This window comes from Salmo salar, chromosome 14, assembly GCF_965601325.2.
Source record: "Salmo salar chromosome 14, fSalSal1, whole genome shotgun sequence".
Taxonomy (NCBI): Eukaryota; Metazoa; Chordata; class Actinopteri; order Salmoniformes; family Salmonidae; genus Salmo; species Salmo salar.
In genome coordinates, this window is record NC_138304.1 from 6,863,972 (window position 1) to 6,870,581 (window position 6,610).

Genomic DNA, 6,610 nt, shown 5'->3' on the forward strand with positions numbered 1-6,610 from the left:
TTGATTTTGAAAAATATTTATATCATAAATACCTTCGATTTTGGAATTGTCTTTATCAAAATGAAAATGTGAAAAGGTCTCTACATTTTTTTGTCATTTTATTATTTGCAAAGAAAAGAAAGCATTTGATGCTTCAAAATCATGTCTTGGAAAATACATTTTGTACTCATTAATAATTATCCTGCACAAACTTAATTTGTTTTCACAAAACTAATTTCTTGTGTCCTTTGTTTGAGTATAAATCTGTACACTTGACTTTTTGGAATTACCAATGAGGAGTTTATAAACACGCCATATAAGAGCAGGGAATGTACAACTCCAGAAGAAGGGATCTAATTCTGCACTATACAGCATTCGAACCACCACAATAGTGTTTAGGAGCTTTAGAGAGGGGAAACAACACTAAAAGAGAAGGAAACTAATTCTGTGTAACACAACTCTGATGTGGTGTTACAACACATGTTGTCATGTTTCAGAACAACTCAGGTTGAATTTTTCAGTTCACCTTAAATCTGTCCCTATTGAGCCCCAAAGTGGACGCGTCATAATACCCATAAAATTAAGCGGTCAAACACAAACGGTTCCAATAATTTTTTCAACCATTCATTTTATCCATTGTGGATTTTAGAAATACTTCAAATAAGGGTTGTGTTTCATGTAGCCTTACCCTGCAGTGGCGTTCTGATAACCGTGTAAATCTCTCTCAGACAAGGAGGCTTGTATCAATATAGTCGGCTGTATTTACTCTCAGATTTCTTAAATTCGAATTATTGTCAAAGTAGACATCATGCAAGACTACAAATCCCTACAAGCTCCTGCACGTCATCTCTAGCTGACACCTTTGCTGCCATTTAGCTAGCTACTAGCTACCTTGATCCAAAACGAAAGATATGTAGAACAATTTAATTAACTTACATATTTTCTTTAATTAATATTTGTCTTATGCATTTGGTCTTGTATAGAATACTATCCTAGTAGCAGTCAGATAATTAGGTGCCATTAATACTAGGCTATTTTCTTGCAAAGAAGCTATATAGCGAAATATAAAATGGAAAAACCAAAGCCTGTAAACCTTCCCCCTTAAGATTAGCTCGGGAATGTAACTAATTGGGGGCTTGTCCGGGATCTTATTTCCTATGAGTATGGTAGTTGCTCTAATCACCTACTCTGAAGCTCTGCTCTACCAGATATTAGAGTGTTCAAAATACACTTTTGTGGAGAGTTTCTGTCAGTTAAAATTGGTGGAATAATTTAGAAAGTTGCATAAACACATAGGCTTATAAAATAAAAAGTGTATCTTCTAGACAGCATTTTGGATCAGATGTATATGAACCCTTTGCAGAGTGGTGATGCTATTGGGCAGCCGATGAGGATGTTGCAAAACAGTGAGGTGGCCCGGTCCTTCATTTTAGAGGGTATTTTGCCTTTGAAACTTCAGCAACTGGTTGCAGTGTGTTGGTACGGGCGTGGATATGGTTTACATGGAAGTGCCTTTGTATAGTGTGGAGCTCGAGTCTGATCTTATTTCTGGTTCCGTTGTCATATATATAAAAATATACAGTACCAGTCAAAAGTTTGGACACACCTACTCATTCAAAGTGTTAAACAAATCAAAATATATTTTATATTTGAGATTCTTCAAAGTAGCCACCCTTTACCTTAATGACAGCTTTGCACACTCTTGGCATTCTCTCAACCAGTTTCATGAGGTAGTCACCTGCAATGGATTTAAATTAACAGGTGTGCCTTGTTAAAAGTTAATTTGTGGAATTTCTTTCCTTCTTAATGCGTTTCAGCCAATCAGTTGTGTTGTGACAAGGAAGGGGTGGTATACAGAAGATAGCCCTATTTGGTAAAAGACCAAGTCCATATTATGGCAAGAACAGCTCAAATAAGTAAAGAGAAATGACAGTCCATCATTACTTTAAGACATGAATGTCAGTCAATACGGAAAAATGAAAGTTTCTTCAAGTACAGTCGCAAAAACCGTCAAGCGCTATAATGAAACTGGCTCTCATGAGGACCGTCACAGGAAAGGAAGACCCAGAATCAGGCCTTCATGGTCAAATTGCTGCAAAGGAACCACTACTAAAGGTCAACAACAATAAGAAGAAGAGTCTTGCTTGGGTCAAGAAACACGAGCAATGGACATTATACCGGTGGAAATCTGTCCTTTGGTCTGATGAGTCCAAATTTGAGACTTTGGGTTCCAACCGCTGTGTCGTTGTGAGATGCAGAGTAGGTGAACGGATGATCTCTGCATGTGTGGTTCTTAATGTGAAGCATGGAGGAGGTGTGATGGTGTGGAGGTACTTTGCTGGTGACACTGTTAGTGATTTATTTAGAATTCAAGGCACACTTAAGCAGCATGGCTCCCACAGCATTCTGCAGTGATACGCGATCCACCTGGTTTGGGCTTAGTGGGACTGTCATTTGTTTTTCAACAGGACAATGACCGAACACACCTCCAGGCTGTGTAAGGGCTATTTGACTAAGAAGGAGAGTGATAGAGTGCTGCATCAGATAACCTGGCTTCCACAATCACTTGACCTCAAACCAATTGAAATGGTTTGGGATGAGTTGGACCACAGAGTGAAGGAAAAGCAGAAAGCAAGTCCTCAGAATATGTGGGAACTCCTTCAAGACTGTTGGAAAAGCATTCCAGGTGAAGCTGGTTGAGAGAATGCAAGAGTGTGCAAAGCTGTCATCAAGGCAAAGTGTCGCTACTTTCAAGAATGTAACATTTGTTTAAGACTTTTTTGGTTTCTACATGATTTCATGTCTTATTTCACCGTTTTGATGTCTTCACTATTATTCTACAATGTTGAAAATAGTAAAAATAAAGAAAAACCTTTGAGTCGGTGTGTCCAAACCTTTGACTGGTACGGTACATCCCTCACCGCTGGACACCTGTGTATCACCCGCACCATCCAATCTCTCTCAGAGAAGTACTGGTGGCCCACCTTGGCACAGGACATCGTCCAGTATGTGAACTCATGTTCCACATGTACCCAATCCAAATCTCCCCGGCACTCTCCAGCAGGGAAAATACTTCCACTTCCCATACCTCAGCGGCCATGGTCACATCTGTCCATAGACTTTGTAACTGATCACCCCCTTTCTGATGGTTTTACCACTATTATGGTTGTTATCGACAAATTCATCTCTCTGGTCTACTTACCACTCTCCAGGTCGCTGAGGCACTATTCCAGCTGGTTTTCCAGTACTATGGCCTTCCAGAGGATATCGTTTCTGACCGTGGTCCCCAGTTTACATTGCAGATCAGGAAAGCCTTTATGGAAAAGCTGGGGGTCACGGTCAGCCTCTGGTAGAAAATTACAAGATTATGTTTTAATACTGTTTATGCATTGGCTAGCTTTGATGAGTGCTCTCTCGTATGACTGAGTTGGGCCTCTGGGGCTTGGCGCTAGCAATTGATTTATGATGACTTGGTGATAAAACCTACAGCCTGCATTCCATAGAATCAGTTGGTGTTCGTGACCCGAGATAGATAGAGCCTGGAGGAGTAAAAACAACACCCAGTGCACATAACTCACAAGAAGAACCCAAGATAGCTTGTGATGCCCCGAGCTGCCAGGGAGGAGTGGAATCAGCCAGGACTAAGCATTTTTTTGTGTTCGCTATATAAGACCCATGATTCCTCTGTTAGGTTGGGCTATCAACGATCACCGATGGGTGGTCGTTGACCAGCTCCATTATTGCAATTCTCAATCAATAATAAAGATTGATTGTTTGAAAAAATAACAAAGTCTCTCAACGTATAAAGAATTTTTCACGACAAGCCTTACATCTGGGTACCGGCCTCAGTCCAACGGGCAGGTGGAGAGGACCAACCAGGACCTGGGGATGTTACTAATGAGTCACTGCCAGGACCAGCAGGGGGAGTGGGCCCGATTCCTTCCCTTGGTGGAATACACCCAGAACTCACTTCGACACTCCTCCACTGGGCTGACTCCCTTCCAATGTGTCCTGGGATATCAGCCGGCTCCGTGGACTACGAGACAGATCGAGGCTCCTGCAGTGGACGAATGGTTCCGGCGTGCAGAGGAGGTGTAGAATGCCGCCCACGTGAGGCTCCAGCGCACCATGCACCGTCAGAAGGATCAGGCGGACAACCTGGCAAGCATCGTCAGGCGGCATCAGTGTGGGGGATACTAGAACGCCTACCCCTGCTCCCTCCTTCCGGTGCTCGACATCGTCGGTCTGCTAACCACCGGCCCTGGCAACTATATTACGGACACCTGTTCCCCATTATTACGCACACCTGGTCATCATTTTCTCCTTGATTTCGCCTTTATTTAGCCCTCAGTTGTCATCTGTCATTAGGTAGTATTGTTTCCTCTCACGTTCAGTACACTTCTCATGTGTGTTCATTTGTTTCATTTCATTATTAAACTCATCTTCTGCACCTGCTTCCTGACTCCCAGCGCGTACGCTACAACCATTATATACAGTGCCTTCAGAAAGTATTGAAACCCCTTCACTCTTTGCACATTTTGTTGCATTACAGGCCGAATTAAACATTTATTAAATTGAGATGTTGTGTAACTGTCCTACACACAATACCCCATAATGTCAAATTGGAATAATATTTTTCTAAGTGTTTGCAAATGAATGAAAATTGAAAAGCTGAAATGTCTTGAGTGAATAAGTATTCAACTTCTTTGGAGTAACATAAGTTGCATGGACTCACTCTGTGTGCAATAATAGTGTTTAATTTGATTTTGAATTACTACCTCATCTCTGTACCCCACACATACAATTATCTGTAAGGTCTCTACCAAACAAGAGCACCTATTGGTAGATGAGTAAAACAAAGAAAAAAGAGCAGATTTTGAATATATGTTTGAGCATGGTGCAGTTGTTAATTACACTTTGGATGGTGTATCAGTACACCCAGTCACTACAAAGACACAGGCGTCCTTCCTAACTCTGTTGCCGGAGAGCAAGGAAACCACTCAGGAATTTCACAATGAGGCCAATGGTGAGTTTAATAGCTGTGATAGGAGAAAACTAAGAATGGATCAACAACATTGCAGTTGTTCCACAATACTAACCTAAGTGAAAAGAAGGAAGCTTGTACAACATTAAAATATTCCAAAACATGCATCCTGTTTGCAATAAGGCACTAAAGTAAAAGTACAAAAAAATGTGGCAAAGAAATTAACTTTTTGTCTTGAATACAAAGTGTTATGTTTGTACAAATCCAGCACATCATTAAGTACCACTCTTCCTATTTTCAAGCATGGTGGCGGGTGCATAATGTTATGCTTGTTATCGGCAAGGGCTAGGAATTTTTGGGGATAAAATTTAACAGAATAGAGCCAAGCACAGGCAAAATCCTAGAGGAAAACCTGGTCCAGTCTGCTTTTCAACAGACTAAAATCACCTTTCAGCAGGACAATAACCTAAAACACAAGGTCAAATATACACTGGAGTTGCTTACCAAGATGATATTGAATGTTCCTGAGGTGCCTAGTTACAGTTTTAATTTAAATCACCTTGAAAATCTATGGCATGAAAATCTATGGCCATTGAAAATGGCTGTCTAGCAATGATCAACAACCAATTTGACAGAGCTTGAATAATTAAAAAAATAATAACGTGCAAATATTGTACAATCCAGGTGTGTTAAGCTTTTAGAGACTTACCCTGAAACATTCACAGCTGTAATCACTGCCAAAGGTGATTCTAACATATATTTACTCAGGAGTGTGTCGGCTCCTCTCCTTGTTCGGGAGGCGTTCGGCAGTCGACGTCACCGGCTTTCTAGCCATCGCCGCTCCATTTTTCATGTATCCATTTGTTTTGTCTTGTTCACTGCACACCTGGTTTTCATTCCCCAACCAATCTACATGTATTTATTCCTCTGTTCCCCCTCATGTCTTTGTGTAAGATTGTTTGTGTGATATGTGTTTTTGTACGCATTAGGCTTGCGTGCGATTTCTCTTGTGTGTCACGTCCTGACCAGTAATAGGGGTTATTTGTTATTGTAGTTTGGTCAGGACGTGGAAGAGGGTATTTGTTTTATGTGGTTTGGGGTGGTGGTTTGTTTAGTAGGGTATTTGATTTATGTTTTCAGGGTTTTTTTGGGCACTGTTCTATGTTAGTGTATTTCTATGTTCTGTCTAGTCTTTTGTATTTCTATGTTTTGTTAATTGGGGTTGGACTCTCAATTGGAGGCAGGTGTTTTCTAGTTGCCTCTGATTGAGAGTCCTATATATAGGTATATGTTTGTTGAGTACTTTGTGGGAGATTGTTCTGTGTGTTCATTTTGGTTCTCCTTCTTCACCAAATAAAAGAAGATGAGTGCACATATTCCTGCTGCGTTTTGGTCCACTTTATCCGACGACAGCCGTTACTGAATCTCCCACCAACCAAGGACCAAGCAGCGGGGTAAGGAGCAACGGGAGAATAATATGGACTATTGGGAAAAGTGGACGTGGGAGGAGATTATGGCCAGAGAAGGTCCATGGAGAAAGTGGAGCGAAGACCGGGAACGCTACAGGGAAACACGACTGGCGTTTAAGCCGGAGAGGTAGTTTGGCTGGGTCAGGCAGTGGACCTAAGCCAGCTCCCCGTGCTTTTT